Source organism: Nestor notabilis, unplaced genomic scaffold (genome assembly GCF_000696875.1).
Source record: "Nestor notabilis isolate BGI_N333 unplaced genomic scaffold, ASM69687v1 scaffold1783, whole genome shotgun sequence".
NCBI lineage: Eukaryota > Metazoa > Chordata > Aves > Psittaciformes > Psittacidae > Nestor > Nestor notabilis.
Window position 1 is genome coordinate 40,346 of NW_009920514.1, and position 16,940 is coordinate 57,285.

Below are 16,940 nucleotides of genomic sequence, written 5' to 3' on the forward strand. Positions count from 1 at the left end.
TAGAGTTCAATGGGTATAATGCCTGTCTTGTTTAGCTTAAGCACAATATGCTACTATAGTAGTTTTACCCCACTTTTTTTTTTATGTGCAAAGCAGTTTTCATGGTGTATTGAATTCTATCTCATTCTAATGTAGAGTCATTGTGCAGATTAATCACATATTGGGAGATTGCATTCAGATTTTGTGTGTTTAATAATGTGCATTCTTCTAACTTACTTACAAATATTGCTGCTGATGCCTGCTTTAAAAATCAGTTTTATTAAAATATATTAAAAATTAAGAAAGTCAACAAACAACTCTTTCAAGTTATACCTTGCTTGAGCACCAAATATGAAAAGAATTGTTGAATTAAGAGGATCCATTTACTGGTTTTCAGTTTTCAATTGTTTTTGTCCAACTAGAAAGTTCTAATAATGCTGTAAGACAACATCAAACTACTGATGTATTTTTGAAAGTTAACTTTTTGGTTAGTTTAGTTAGTTTTAGTTAGTTTAACTGACTTACTCTAGTTTAAGTAGTTGGAAGGGAATTAGGTGGACTCATTACCTTAGATGAGTTGACAGGTATGTCTGGCAAAGTGTGTGGCCTTACAGCAGCCATCATGTTACCTGCTTATACAGTCTTGGGAGGAAATTATGTTCCTGGTGAAAACACAGCAGTAAAGAATGTTTTGCTTCTAGAATTCTAAATTGATTGATTCCTGCATACAACAAGGTCCCTTATATGCAGTTGATACTAGAATGAGTCCATTCAAATAAGAGAGACATTTTCGTCTTTGGAGTGGGTTATCAAACAAGGCAAATGGAGAAGGGTCTGTGTTCTACCTGAGAAATTTATTTATAGATTTGCTTGTAATTTTTTGCAAAGACTAAAAAGTTGGTCTGCTACCTCTTGCTATGACTAGTTTTGTTCATTCTATCTAACTGGCAGTTATTGGCAAGGTATAATATTTGGCTTAGTTTCAACTATTTTAGGACTTCCGTATAGATTATCAGAATGGAAGAACTGATTGACTCATGAGTTGACAGGCCTTTATTTCTCTCATGAAGAGTTTTATTAATAAACATAGACACAGCCCCACTTTTCATTTAATCAGTGGAAGAGTTGTTTTGTCTGGAACACTAAATCTAGTCTTTGTTATTAAAAGGTATTTTTGAAGTGTCTTTAGCAGGAAAAACCACATTACTCCTTTTTATTAAATGCAGTTTTCCTGGGAGATGTGGCAAAATAATATAGCATTTCCATTTCATCTTCAAAATTTGTTATTGCATTCATTTGATCATTGCATACTTTGGTCAAGTTATAAGCACAGTTATTTCAGTTATTCTTTTGATACAGGTATTATAATTTTATTTCTGAAAAGGTGTTCCATTTGCTCAAAGTATTTTGTGGCTTCAATATGCATCTATGAGGTTTTCACATAGTAATCTCTATGTTTAAGCTGAAACATTAGTTGAACACTTTCAAGCAGCTTTAATCAGTTTCTGAAGTATTTCACTATTAGTATTTTTGAATCAAAGGCTAAATATTTTACTATTTCCTCTAAAATTAATAGCTGAAAAGTGAAATAGATTTAAAAAATAATTTTAGTTTAAAAAAAATTATGGTGTAGTACTACAGGCTAGTATACATTCTGTTTTCCATATTAATGTCTCAATTTATCTTTACTGAAATAGTGTAATTTTTTTATCTTTAAGGTCTTATTTTTGTTTACTAATTTTTTTCAGTAGGCTTGTCAGGTTTTGTAATTGAAGGAGGGCTGCTGAGAGAGTGTTCTCTGAGTGACCGTTCCTTGGAATTCTGTCTAGGCTATTTTTTGAAGTAGCTTATTTGCTGACTTCAAGGCCACACTGAAGTATGTATTTGTTTTGCCTTGGTTTTGACAGGAGATGGATTGATCAGCACCCAAGTATAATGCATGATATTAAATGTTGAGCATAGGTCCAGACCCTCCTTAGTCAAAGGAAAAGAAACAGCATTTAAATGAACATGCAGCGTAGTGGAAGTACGGAAGTTCCATAGCTTCCTTACTCTTCGGGAAAGGAGGGTAGAGGAAAGTAAGGTAACTCATGCTAGTAATGTTGTACAGTGTCTCACCTGACTATCTTGAATACCACAAAGACGTATTTGAGTAGAAGAGAATGGATTGATGAATTATACTTTAATATGAAGGAAAGAAAATACAAAGGTAAAGAAAGTGGCAGTAAAAGAACAGTAGTGACATCAAAGAGGACAAAGCATTAAGGTGAGGAAATGATTAGTAAAACTGCAGAATGAAGTAGAACCTGAATATTTCTAGCTAAGAAGGCTAAACCAGAAGCATGCTTTTAAAGTCAGCTGAGCTTAAATGCTGTGTTGGAAAGCTGGACTGCTGTCAGGGTAGTAGACCTTGGAAAGGAGAAGGGAAAGGGTATTTATAAAAGAGGAAGAAGTAGGCTTGGGGAAAGACAATGATGTAGGATGTTTCTTTCAAGAGTCGTAGGATACTGAACTTGCCAAAACCAGACAGGTCACTTGGTCCTAACATGATTTTGAACAAGTGGTCAGATTAATTCTGAGTTTTCCAGGATGATTTTAAGCATCAGTAAGCAGAAGCCAATTGATGTGGGTGCAAAATAGAAGGAAGGTAGTGTAGATGCATGGGAGCTTTTGGTTGGTGGTTAGCAAAGCTGCTAGCTTCTACTGTCTCTGTAGTTGCCTGCAAGTTAAATAAATGGTTGATGACAACCATTACCATCTTAATTTTGCCTGGCATCTTAATTTACCTTATTGGTCTGTTTACATTCTGAATAGCTATGCCTGAATAACTGTTATCTGTGATGGAATCAAATTACAGACCAAAGGGTGTCATGATCCTAACACATGTAAACTATCTGGCTTGTCCTTGAAAGGAGTGTTATGTAAGTATGGATTGAGAAGGAACATGTTACCTGAATCAGATATGATTTGTTGAATATGTGATTCCTAGTGTATGGAAATAGAGAAAAGAGGAAGTGGAGAAGCACACAGCATCTTCAGGATGTGAGATAAAAATAGCAGACTCAAGAATCCTGCATTAGAAGGAAAACGCTGTAGTAAATATGGATGGGAGTTATCTTATGAGAGGCAAAGAATTCCTCGTGTATGCAGCAAACATGGCATGCAGATGCACACTATGACTTTTATGAACAATTAACAAATCCTTATAATGGAAGGAAAACTGTATATATGCTATTTGTTTTTTAAACATGAATTTGCATAATGAAATCTTCCTAGTGAGTTGTGAACAACCTAGTCAGTGATGTGATGAAAGGCTGCTATATGCTGAAACAGCAATTCATGAGACTTTGGCACTGTTTTTCCCTTCAAGGCTTGGCATTTTGGACAGAAAATATGAGCAGGTTCCTGAGTAAGACTAATAAGAAAAATAAGACTGAAACTGTGCAACCTTCTTTCAAGAGGAATGACATGGTTCCTTAAAACACAGTTTTAATGCATTTCCTACACCCCCAATCTCAGAGCAGTCTGCTACAGTTCACTAATTTGTGTCACTGCCAGTACAGACCATGTGGAATCAAGCAGTGGTCTTGAAGTGCAAGTAGCCTTTTAATTTTCCTAAATACGGCTGACACAAATAGCTGAGACCTTTTATAGCCATTTATAACTTGCTGACAAATATGCAGTCAGAGTTCAGTTTAGAGGAAAATATTTCTCTAGGCTATAAAGACAATGTGATTTATGTGATAAAGTCCCGAATTTTGGGGAAAAGTACTCTGGTGATTTTCCTGATAAAGTAGGCAAGTATGCATTGAGAAGGAATGTGTTTTACTCAGATTATATGTCAAATACATAGTTTCTCTTATAATCTAATATGAGCTTTCTAGGAGTTGTAGACTTAGGAAATGGAATTGTTCCTTTCTAAAGTCAGAATTTGAAAAAAAAAAAAAATCTGTAGTTACTGTAATGCAAATATGCTGGGAAAAAGGACGAAGATGTACACTGACACCATGTAAAAACAGTTCCAGAACTGTGCAGTCTGAATGAATGATAACCAGTTTGTTGTCTGACCAGAAACTTTGTGCTAGCTCAAGGCCAGTAATGAAATTCAGAGGCAGATTTTTTACAATGCCTACACTGCATTATTTTGCCGGTGTGTGAACACTTCGAATCAGTTAATTATATTTGAACATTTTTATTTACATAAGAAGCAGAATTTGATAAATCAAAATTTGGTGAATTATTGTATGGGGTGTTATGGAATCACAGTTTTAAAAGCGAAAATTGAAACAAAATTTTCCCTATAAAAGTGAACCATTCCAGATGAATGTTAGTTTATAATTAACATTCCCCATACTCACCAATAGTGGACCATGGTTGTATTTTTCATACTTCCAGTAGTGTTATTTCCTATTAGTGTTCAGAGAGCTATTTAAAGGTAAATTACTGTTTATGAAATAACTGAATATTTCAGTAAGTCATCTTAAGACTTACTTTTCCAAAATGTTTACCTTTTGGCCCTTTATCACAAAGCAGTACAGTTAGAAAGATGCTTGTGACAGTTTGTAGTTATAATGTTGTGTATCACCATCATCTTGTGTGTCACCTTATACAAGGTTTGTGGAGGGTTTTTTTAGAATCCAAAGAAGAGATGAGGCTGAGAGTAGACTGTGGGGGTGAGTGTTGCAAAGAAATAAGATTTCTGAATTATTAAAAACTTATTTCAAGGGTTGTAGCTTTTTAAACGCTAGTTTACTCCACTGTCATCATGCTAAGAGTCAAGAAAGGCTTATGGACATTATATTTAATATTTCTGTAACAGGAAGGAATACATTGAGTCTGCATTCTTTAACCCCAGTCAAATGATGATTTTGTCTGGAAAATGCATATGTACAACAGGAAGTCTTCAATTTGGGAAAGTGAAGTCTTGCTGATCTGGCTCAGAATTTTTGAAAGATGTGTTTTCCACACTATAATTCTGGAGACAGTTATTTTCTTCCAGTTTAAAATGAAAATATGTGACATATTTTCTCAGCAGGACGGTTCCAGAAAGTTCTCTGAGAAGTGCTTTAACTTAAAGGACTGTAGAACAATGATTAAACTATCTTTTTTCTTTGTTTTGTTTTCTTCTTGGAGGGGGGGAGAAGAAGAAAGTGTTCAGCAAGGTTTTCATAAAGCTGTAACCAATATTATTTCCCGTTACAACACTTTTGAGCCTCACCAATGACTTTTTTTCCAGCTTGACAGCAACTTGATTCTAGGTAAGATATGAAATTGTCATGGTTTAATCCCAGCAGGCAAGTAAGCCCCACGCAGCTGCTCACTCACTCTTCCCTGGTGGGATGGAGGGGAGAATCAGAAGAGTAAAAGTGAGAAAACTTATGGGTTGAGGTAAAGATAGTTTAATAGGTAAAAAGCTGTCCATGTGAGCAAAGCAAACCAAGGAATTGATTCACCACTTCCCATCAGCAGGCAGGTGTCCAGCCATCTTCAGGACAGCAGGCCTCTGTCACATGTAATGGTTACTTGGGAAGACAAATGCTATCACTCCAAACATCCATCCCTTCCTTCTTTATGTGCCGAGCATGACACTGTATGGTCTGGGATATTACTTGGGGACAGTTGGGGTCAGCTGTCCTGGCTGCAGCCCCAGCCCACTCGCTGGTGGGGTGGGGGGAGAAGCAGAAAAGGCCTTGACTCTGTGTAAGCACTGCTCAGCAGTGACTAAAACATCCCTGAATTATCAACACTGTTTCCAGCACAAATCCAAAATAGAGCCCCATACCAGCTACTATGAGGAAAATTTGCCTTACCCCAGCCAAAACCAGCATACAAATGATCACTGAACAGATGGCAGTGACTTTTTATTGCTATCAAGTTCTGCTGAATTTGAGTGGACTGCTAAAAAATGAAGAACAAATTCTGCTATCAACTCACACTCCAGCTACTGTCCCTCTCTTTATGTGTAGAATGATATGAAAAAGTTTGATTCATCAAAAAAGAACTGTGATTCTATAAAGCTGTAGAACCGGCCTGTAGGTTGGCTGTCTCAGAGAGGTGCTTGTTTGTCCAAGCTGTATTGTTCAGTGCCAGGTGGTCCAGGCTCAATGGAATGTGCTTGGAAATGTCATGTACCAAGTTATTTGGTAACTACCAAAATACTTAGTATATTTCATTAATATTATGAAATCTGCTTTCCAAATTTACGTTGTAAGTTTAAGAACAAAATTGCTTTTATGTATTAAGACTGTATGAATTAAGCGTCTAATGATCACTGCAGATTTCAATGTCTCATTGGTCTGTATGGAATTTTTCTCTTTTGATTAAGAGAATGGATAGATAAAAGTGAAATATCTGCTCTTAGAAAATAACTTCTTTAAAAGGTTTTGATGTGCACTGATGTGAAGTGATACCTTAGAGCTCTAAAGCAATGGAGAAGTACATGAGAAGTTACTTGCTGACATCTGAAACTGCAGAACCCCAGTCAGTTTGAAAGATTCAGAAAACTGGCCTGTAATATTATCAGTCGATGCTATTTACCAGTTCATGCCAGTTAATTAAGAACCAAGGTCAAGTTTTCCATAAAAAGCCCCCATGAAGATAAAGGTTAATGTTGCCTTTTTCTTTAAAATTTTACTTTAATCAACCACTTAATTACTACTAAAAATAATTCAGGATCGTGTCATCAGAGCCATTCTACTACCGAATGACATGGCATAAAACTTATTTCCTGTTTTACTTACTTGAAAACATAAGAAACAAAAGCAAAGCTAAAATTTCTAATTTTTTCCCTAAAATGTGCCTCTCAACTATTCAGTATTGAGAGATCTCAATAGATGGTTTAGATTTTTCTGAACACTCCATCTGTTGTCATAGGCAATGTTCAATGTTTCTTTATTAATTAGTGGGAAGGCATGTTCTTTTAGTTTTTGTTGGGTTTTTTTTCATTGTTGTCTATTTTATAATGGGTGAGATTATTAAAGCAAAGGAGAATTTGAATAATGAAGTGGATTTAAACTCTTATTTCCATCCTCTAGAAATGAACTAACCTTGACTTCTACGATGACATGCCCATTTCTCATGACCATAAGCAGAACAGAAGTTCAACCTTTTCTCAGTTACTGGAGTCCTTAAAGTTTATACCACTTTGGAATGTCTGTTTCCATTGGGCACTAACAGTCCTACTGATGATAATTTATCAAAACAGAAGATTTTTGGAATAGAATAGAGTTTGTTTCTCAAACTCAAGCTGGTTTATCTCCATGATTAAAATCCATGCACCCTCTTTGGCTGTCTCTTTCGCTGATGGGTGTAGTGAGTGCATCTTTTGCTTTAAGGAGGCTCTTTCTGCTTCAAAAAATTAGATGCCCTTAGAAGTCATATGCAGTATGTTTCACTTGTGAGAGTGTTTCTGATGGAAGTAGCATTAATATTGTTCTAGTACTAAGTATTTTGCTGTTTGGAGATGATGCCATACATACGGGTTTGTGAGGTCATAGCATAGAATCCAGCTAAGTGCTTAGGACAGTGCGAATCATCTGACCTCTCCAGTGTGAACACAGCAGGCTTAGTCTCTGCTCCTGCCTGAAGCAGCATTTTACTATGAAACACAGTTATAACAGAAACATATAAAAGAACTTTCTTGTTCTGGCTGCAGATGGCTTTGTTCATTTCAAAAGCTGCCTTGAATACTGTGTCAGAATCTGAAATCTACTTTGTGGAATAGGGAGCCTCAGCTGTTTAATGGATTTATTGTTTTATCTTTTCACTAAGTGGATGAAAAAGCTTTATTTTGGGCCTCACTGTAGGAGAATTATAAAAAGTGGAATTGCCTCTTATGACTTTTTTGTTGCATATTGATTCTGAAAATCAAAGCTTGCCATCTTGTTCTGGCTTACTGAACAATTTCTCCTCTTGCAGTACTTGACTCCTTATTCAACTTCGGTGAAGCCTCTGAACCTGCTTCCAAATTTCTGCCTGCAAAGGTGAAGTAACAGTCAAAATGTTAGCACATCTGTCCTATCAAACTTTAATTAAAAAACATCTCTTCAGATACCGCAGAAGTTTTTTGAGGTTTTTTTTTTTTTTTAGAATAATCAAAAAGAATTGTTTGTGATCCATGAAAACAGCCTTACATTATCACAAAAAAAGAAGGTTTGAGATAGTTTCTCTAGAAAATACAGTGCTAACACAGTCAGTCAGAAATTCATCTAACCATAGTTTTCTGATATAAATCACCCTATGTTCATGAAATTTAAAATTTTGTAGATAAATGTGGATAATCATGTTGGTTGTATGTTGGTTTTGGGTGGGGTTTTTTTTGGTTGGTTTTTTTTGGTTGGTTTTTTTTTTTTTTTAATATCCTCTTCTTCCTACTCTCCCCCAGGTTTTCTGTATGCCTCAGAAATTCATCTAACCATAGTTTTCTGATATAAATCACCCTATGTTCATGAAATTTAAAATTTTGTAGATAAATGTGGATAATCATGTTGGTTGTATGTTGGTTTTGGGTGGGGTTTTTTTTGGTTGGTTTTTTTTGGTTGGTTTTTTTTTTTTTTTTTTAATATCCTCTTCCTACTCTCCCCCAGGTTTTCTGTATGCCTGCTCTTGGACAGAGTGCTTTTCCATTGGATTTTCAATAGCTGTTTTGTGCACTGAGCTAGAATTGTAAAAAAAAAGAAAGATAATCTCTGATGTGACTAATTCTGGAAGAAGGTAGAATATGTTTTTTTCATTGTTTTACAATAATGGAATACACTTCCATTATTTCTTATAAATTGCCTAGTTACTTTTTGTTTCTGCCGGTATTCTTTAAGAGCTACATACACCCCTTAGAATTCTTAGTGTTTGTTAATGTGTATTAATAACTTGAAGATAAGTAAAACATAGGTAGTATATTCCTTACTCAACACACAGTATGAATATTCTTCTTTGTGTAATCTGCCAGTCAGTTTACCTTTGCCAAATTTCTCTTTTGAGTGTTAACCCAATGCATACAATTGGTTGTCAAAGCTTATTTTCATGTGGCAGGTTATTCAGCAACTACTGACTGTCTTTTTGGATTATGCAAATGATTGTTTAGAGTTGGTACCTGCTAGTCCTTTTCCTTGTCTTTGAATGATGTGAATATGGTGCACAAGTGTCCTGTCTTTGTCTTTCTAAGCTTTGCATCTGGAAGTAACTTGGGACGCTTGTTGTCTACCAACTGGATTATCATAGTATTTAGCATCCTGTACCATGGGGTCATCATATGAAGATCCTGTTGGAACAGGACAAAGAAGTAGTTCCTGCCTATAGTAACAGATTATACAATTTAAATGAGAACACATGCATTCAAGCTGGAAGGGGCGATTCAACAATCCCTGGACATATGACAATTGCTGAGCCTGTAGTGCTATTTCTGCAGAAGATTCAGAGGTTGTTCAGCTACCTTGAGAAGACCACTGAAAATAACTTGTTTGTTTTGAATGGAACATTGCTTCAGTGCGATGTTTAACTATTGTAACTGAAAGTGAATCATCTTTACTCTTCCAGAATAATTTATGCTCTGTCTAATCTAAACTTCCTTACTGAGTAGGTTTTACTAACTGAGGAAAAGTACATGTCATGCACTCAGATTTTTTTACTCCCTACTTTGTAAGCTCTTGAACTACAATGAATATATAAAGTATATTCTTGTGTTTATCTGCTGACTGGTATTTCTTTGTATAAGTCTTGTTTATGACATACTTGTATCATTATTTGTTGAAGGCTTTTCATTCTCAAAAATGAAACTTAAATTAAAATTCTATATTATCAGTATTTTTAAGGATAAATATATTTACAAGGAAAGTGTAATTACTATGAAATGTTGGAGGCACAGAGATAAGTACATCTAAATACTTTAAGGTAGGGAAATGTCTTAAAGTCATCTGGCCTGCTATACTTTCTGTCCTGAAGAGATAATGTGCATGCATGTAAATTATGTTCTGGTTGTCATTTTAGTCTCCCTGTAGAAAATAGATTATTTAATGCTCAGTAAGTAGGGCTCTTTTTGTTATCCTGCCCTTTGACACCTAGATTCATGAATTGAAAGAATGAAAGGAAACAAAGACAGTTTGGATTTTGTTTACTTAAAATTTTCTCTGGCTGACAGGTATAGAGCTTCTATTTGCAATTAGTAAAACCTGCCCAAAACTGGTATTGGTAATAATAATCTATGAGGAGTTTGATGCCCTTTTTAATAGATGTTCCTTTTTACCTCATTAATAACATTATGTTGTAGGCTTTACTATATTTTGTTATTGTTTTATCTGTAATTTCAGTTAAAAATATCTGAACTGAATTGAAGGAGTAAAAATGAAAGATTCTCAGCATGTGTGTCAGTGGTAGTTTTGCTCTTGATATCAACATAATTGTGATTTCCCTCTGCTGCTTTATTTGGTTCAATCTGAATGAGATATAACTTTTAATTCTAGTTAGTAGTTAAACCCTGTGTAGGCTTCATAATTGAACTGTTTATAATAGAATCGTAGGAACAGGAGGATATCCAGTTTGTTCTGGAAATAAAACTAGCCTCAGTGCATCTCACTGTCAAAACTTGTGCTAACATGGAACAATAGAATATTGGTATTAATGCTCTAAGAAAATAAAGTGCTAAACCATTCACAAATTTAAGCATATTTTTTAGTAACAGAAGGTGATTTCTAACCAAGTTTAAAATTAGTGACAGTAATACTGTAGTCAGTAATAGCTCTATATAAAACATTGAGAATCACAGAGAGAGAACCTAGGTTGCTTGATGAAACACTTGAACAGCGTTTTTTAATGAAACAAAGTATGATTGAGATTCAGTGTGTAGGAGCAGATATTCAGAGAAAGTAATAGAAGTAAAGGGAAGCTGCTGGAACTTTGTGGTAAGTGTACACTGGCACAGTGAGTTACACCAAGAAAATCTGTATTTTGTAACTGCTTTTTTAATTCTTTTTAAGACATGTCTGTAGTACATTCAAAAGCCAACCAAACCACAACTAATAGTAGTGAGGTTAATATTTAGTAATTGGAACATGAGATTTATTATCTTATTTTCTCTGGAAAAGCCAAGATGACAAGTGGGGGATCTTGACTGTGAGACAAACGCAAGTCTAACATTTTTGAAGGGTCTGATTTTTACTGTTAATTCTTATACAATTAGTCCTGTAGAAGACTATGAGATTTTTCTCAGCCCACAAATGAAGGAGAGCAGTTATGACCAGAGGTCTCTCTTTCATAAATTAACACACCTTTCGTTGAACAGCACTGAACAGCAGTAGAATTCAAAGTTCTGTTCTAAAGATCCATTCCTCCAATATTACACGTTGCATCTCTTGGCTCCATATTTATATGTATCTGCCATTTTATTTGTTGGAGAAGGGAACTGTATTTGAAGAACAGAATAAGATTTTAATTTTACTTGTTTTTAATCTCAAGTCTAGTGCCAGTCTCAAAACTAGTGATTGCACTGTTTTGATAAGAAATATAATGGTCTGAAACCAGCACTGAGAATCATGTAGGCTTTTGTCACAGTTACAGCTCCTTCCTTCAACCCCAAATTATCTAAGCTGTGGTGTGATTATTGGTGGATTATTCTGTAGATACATTTCTGTAACTATGACATTTCAACAAAGGATTTTTTTTCAGTTTCTACTCTTGCATTTATCTCACAAGCAAAGACTAAATGTGAAGAAATACAGCATAACTAAGGAAGTGTGCAACAAATATTCACTACATAGAGCTCATATGTATTTCCATTAGTCAAATGAGAGGCTTCCCATCCTTTTGCCTCTTGTCTATGTCGGCATATTAATCAAGTGTCTGAAATATGCATATAAGAAGTAACCATTTATACTGTAGTAGTTACAGCTTTAATTGTAAATTTGATGTATAATAATTTGAACCATTTTTTTTTCATGAGCTGTGATCATAATTTGTTCATTGTATTATTTCCAATCCATTTTCCACAGCTGCAATCTGAATAAGTGGCTCAATTATAGTTAGTGTTATCCTTTAATATTCACTGTGCCTCAGGGAAAACTTTGAAAGAAATATTCTATTTAAAGACAATTATGCCGAAATATCATGGTTTTCTAAAGATATTTGCATGAAAACAAGTGCATGAAGAACTCCTTTTCCTCTTCATACTTGTATCTGCAATAATAATTCTCCTCATGACATCATAATCAATTGTCATATATTGTGATATCACAGTCAGTGTGACCAGAATTTTCTGGCTTAGACAAACAAATAAGTAGAATGGCTTGAAAACCATGCATAGCCTTAATTTTGCTTCTGAAAATTGAGTAGTTCTGATTTAGGAATTATTAAGAAATAAATGCTATTAATAGATATACTGAAAATATGTAAATCTAAAAAAGTGTGCTAACGTAGTCTGTTTTAAAAAATAAGCAAATTGAAACAAGTCTGACCTTGCATTAAAAAACCTTTTTGTATTATTTTCTTTTTCAAAAATGACTTTTTCTAGTGGCAGCCCTACTTACAGGAAATGATAGCTTGTGACAGATTTGTTCAGTGGGTTATCTGGTCCAGGACTTGTGAAAATACAGGCAGCTTACCCACCATGTACATTTCTCCTTTGCACCATTCTTTTTCATTCAACTTGAAAGTATTGGCCTGAAGACAGAATTTTCTTGCAAACTTTGAATTCCCATGAAGTAGCCATTGTGTAACTGCTGCTATACTGGCAATATACGTAACACTACTACCCTACTATGTGTTTCTTTGAAGAGTGGAAACTAAGCAGACTCTGAGCACACAGAAAACACTGTGTAGAATCAACCGAATGCAAATTAAATGTCTCATCTTCAGCTTTTGGCATACTATTCCTGCCTATACTCCTATTTTATCAAATTTCACTTCCCATTTTTTAAGATTAGTAGAGCTTGGGAGTCATGGTTTATAGAATTGTCATCTTGATAAATGCTGGAGATTAATGCTCTCATCCAAATTATGCATTCTTTTTAGGATGATAACATTACATAATAATAGGGGCAGATTTCCAAAGTCTTGATCAACAACATGATCACAGAAAGACTTCTTAAATAATTCATTTCCATCTATCAAGGCTGACATGAGGCAGCGTTACCAAACAGCCTCCTTTTGACAGGGCAGTCCAATAGTACAGTTCTTATTCATTGCTCTGCTACTGGCACAGGAACATTTGTGGGCATGTATCCAGGTCCCCAGGAAACTTGGAACTGTTCCATGTTAAAGAACTGTAACTGTAGCTAACAAACCAGCTGCTGTATTGAGCTCAGAAGGAAGTCTTTGTAGCTGTGTGGAAGGAACTTAAGTTATTTGCATAACATCCAGCAGCCTTAGTGGGAAGGGTTGGCAGGAGCACAACAGCAGGGTAGGCATCCAGCTCTTCTTTTCTGCCTGTATCTCTCAGTGATTCCATTCTTACATGCTAGGATGAGACTGAAAGAGAAAGAAGTGAAGAACTTGACTGAAAGAACTGTACAGGTCTGAAGAGAAGGGTACTCATGATCACAGTGGCAGCATTCTTTGTGGAAGGAATAGTTCGTTAAAATCAGTTTATAATAACAGTTATCAACGTATATTAGCAATAATATTCCTAAATTCTTACTGTGGAGAGAGAAAAACCTTAAAGAACAGATGAAGGAGAACACAGCACTACTCATCAGCATGGGTCAGCTGTCAACGAAAATATGCTGAGTTACAGGAATTTGGAATGGTCATTTATATTAAAAACAGGCAGATTTTGTGAATTAGGCCAACTTCAGATTTTAAAAAATATTTACTGGTATACTTTAAATATGCTGCATCACATCTTCAGATATTAGTATTTCCAATTAAATGTCAATCTACACTTCCAAAACAGGCGTGTCTTTGGTCTTCAGTCACACCAGCATTACACTGTAAAGAAAAAATAATTATCTGTTTAAATACTACCTTTTGCAACATACTTTTATTTTCAGATACTCAGGCCATACTTCCAGTATTTCAGCTACCACCAAGTCTTGTTTTCCTGTGGCCTTCAGGTTATTTTCTGCCTTCCACAAATACAGCTGTTTGTGAAGCCAAATAGTAAATCATGTTATAGATTTGAAATGAAAATTAATGAGATGGTAGTGTGCATTTGTTGTTGTTTTCTCCTACCTCTTTACACTTCATCCCCGATATAATTTCAACCTGGGTTATATTCATGGTTCAATTAATTACTTTTGCAGAAATGCTTATGGCAGAAAAAGGATTAGCACAAGGGAAGAAAAGACTGGAATTTTTGCAGGATAGGCTTTTCTGACCTTATACATATTTTCCAATTTTGTAAGAGATTATTTTATATTTTAAAAAAAAGCATATATTAATGACTTCTATGAATGGTTTTTATGTAGAAGTCAAGAAGGCTAGAAAATGTAATTCACCATAATTTCAAAGAAAATTGAATTAATCTTCAATAAGAAGTTAAATATCTTTCCTGATATGTGAAATTGACCTTTCTGTGTTTTGACTAATTTATATTCTTGCAGAAATAGAAGGGATGATTCTGGAATAGTTTAGTTTTCTTTCAGTGTTTTTTAGTTGGCAAAGGTTTCTCACACTTATATGATTATATAAAGAGCACTCTAAAAGATGATTAAAAAAAAAAATCTGTTAGCTACTCGTTAATGTGTGTATCCCATAGGCATTTTCTTGTATTTCACTTTTTGTAATACTTGCGCCCCACAAATATTAAGCATATTGACGTATCTGGGAGCAGCCCTATGGAGAAGGGCATGGGGGTATTGGATGAAAACCTGAATATAAGCAATGTGCGCTCAACAGCCCAGATAGCCAGCTGTATACTGGGATGCATCAAAAGGAGTGTGACCAGCACTCTACTCTTGTGAGTCCCCACCTGCAGTACTGCATTCAGCCTTGGGCCCCCAAGCAAGAAGGGCGTGTTGGAGTGAGTCCAGAGGAGGCCACGAAGATGATCAGAGGGCTGGGGCACCTCTCCTATGAAGACAAGCTGAGAGAGCTGGGGTTGTTCAGTCTGGAGAAGGCTCCAGGGAGACCTTTTAACAGTCTTCCAATACCTAAGGGGGGCCTACAAGAGAGCTGGAGAGGGACCTTTTCTTCAAGAGTGTGTAGTGATAGGACAAGGGGAATGGCTTTAAGCTGAAAGGGGAGATTTGGATTAGATACTAGGGAAAAATTCTTCCCTGTGAGGATGGTGAGACACTGACACAGGGTGCCCCGAGAAGCTGTGGCTGGCCCCAAAAAAGCAGTGTTCAAGGCCAGGTTGGACGGGGCTTTGAGCAACCTGGTCTAGTGGAAGGTGTCCGTGCCCATGGCACAGGGGTTGGAACTGGATGATCTTTACGGTCCCTTCCAACCCAAACCATTCTATGCTTCTATGACTGATATTTTCCTTTTTGTGTTGTGTTTTCATAAGTCAATGTGTAAAAATTCTGCATACCACTTTTAAAATGCAGTTTCTCTTGAACACGTCAGTTGCTTAAACAATCTTTTATACTCCTGTAAGGAACCAAAACCTATCACTGGCCATCTAGCAGGAGTTCTGCGGAATTCACATGTAGTGAAAGTGAGCGGCAATTATGCGTTGCTACCCATTTCTCGTAAGTCACATAGATACCATGCCAATCATGTTGAAACTGTAGCTCTAACTTGTGTTTATTGACCCAGTGAAGTAGAGTCCTAAATTTTGCTGTATCAAACACAGTTTTGTGGTGTTCTCTGACAAGCAGAAAAAATAACTTGTCAAGTTTAATTTATGTTATTCCTATGCCCTCTTGCTTTAGTCTTCCCCCCCGCCCCCCGCTTCTGTTTTTGGTTTCTTTTGGTGTTGTATTTTTTTTTGTTAGGGTTTGTTGTTTGGGTTTTTTTTTTGTTTGTTTTTTCTTTTTAAACTTTTAATATAGGGAAAAGAACACTTATCTTCTCAGCTCCTTTTACCACCTTGTATCTATATCTTGTATCTTATACAGGGAGAATTCATATTCCAGGGTAATTTGACTTGACTTTTTTTTTTTTTTTAAAAAAAAAAAAAAAGGCAAACAACCAACTCTGATAAATGCATATTATGTTTATTTGCAGCATCTCAAAAGATTATTTTGTTGGGTTTTTTGTTCGCAGCAAAAAAGCTGGAACGAAACTACATAACATGCTGTCTTGTTCCTTATTTTAGTCTAGCTTTATGCAGTTGGTTAAAGAATGGGCTCTGCCTGCAAACGAATCTTTGCAGCATGAGTCATGGTCATTCATAAAGGCCAATGCAGAATATTTTTATGTCCTAACAATTCCAATTCTGTATCAACACTTATCAATAGGGCTACTATCTTTTCTTATTTGTGGAAGACAACAGACTTGTTCTTTAGCACAGTAACTGAGTTAACAGTCTAGGTTTCCAGCCAGAGGAATATAATGTAACAGAAACAACCACTACTGTTTCACACAGCTAAATAATAGCTTACACTTCAAATAAAGGAATCTAAGTAAATCTCCCTTTGGAGAGAGAGAGGAGAAAAAATTGAAATTTATTCACTGAATTAATCATAGTGGAAAGATTATTTATCTTTAAAATGTTCTTTTTAGCAAACACTTTTAATCAAACACTTTGTTAAAGATTGTATCTCTTTCATGTATTTTACTTATATGTTGTAGCAATCTTGACCCAGAAACTCCTGTATTAGCCAGTTTCATGCAAACCCTTGTGATTGGACAGAGAATAGGCAACGAAGTTGCTGTCAGCATTGAAGGAAGCGCAGAGTGAATTGTGTGCATATTCTGCTTGGCAGAACCTGCTGTACTATTTAGTGTGCATGTACTGGTTAGCCTATGAGAGATAAGGAGGTTCAAACTATTCTCATCCTGTGGAAACCAGGACTATTGCATTTGTTGGTTTTTAGGGAGGCAGAGGATAGAAAAGCATACAAAGCAAGTTTCGTTAGTTCCAGTTTAAT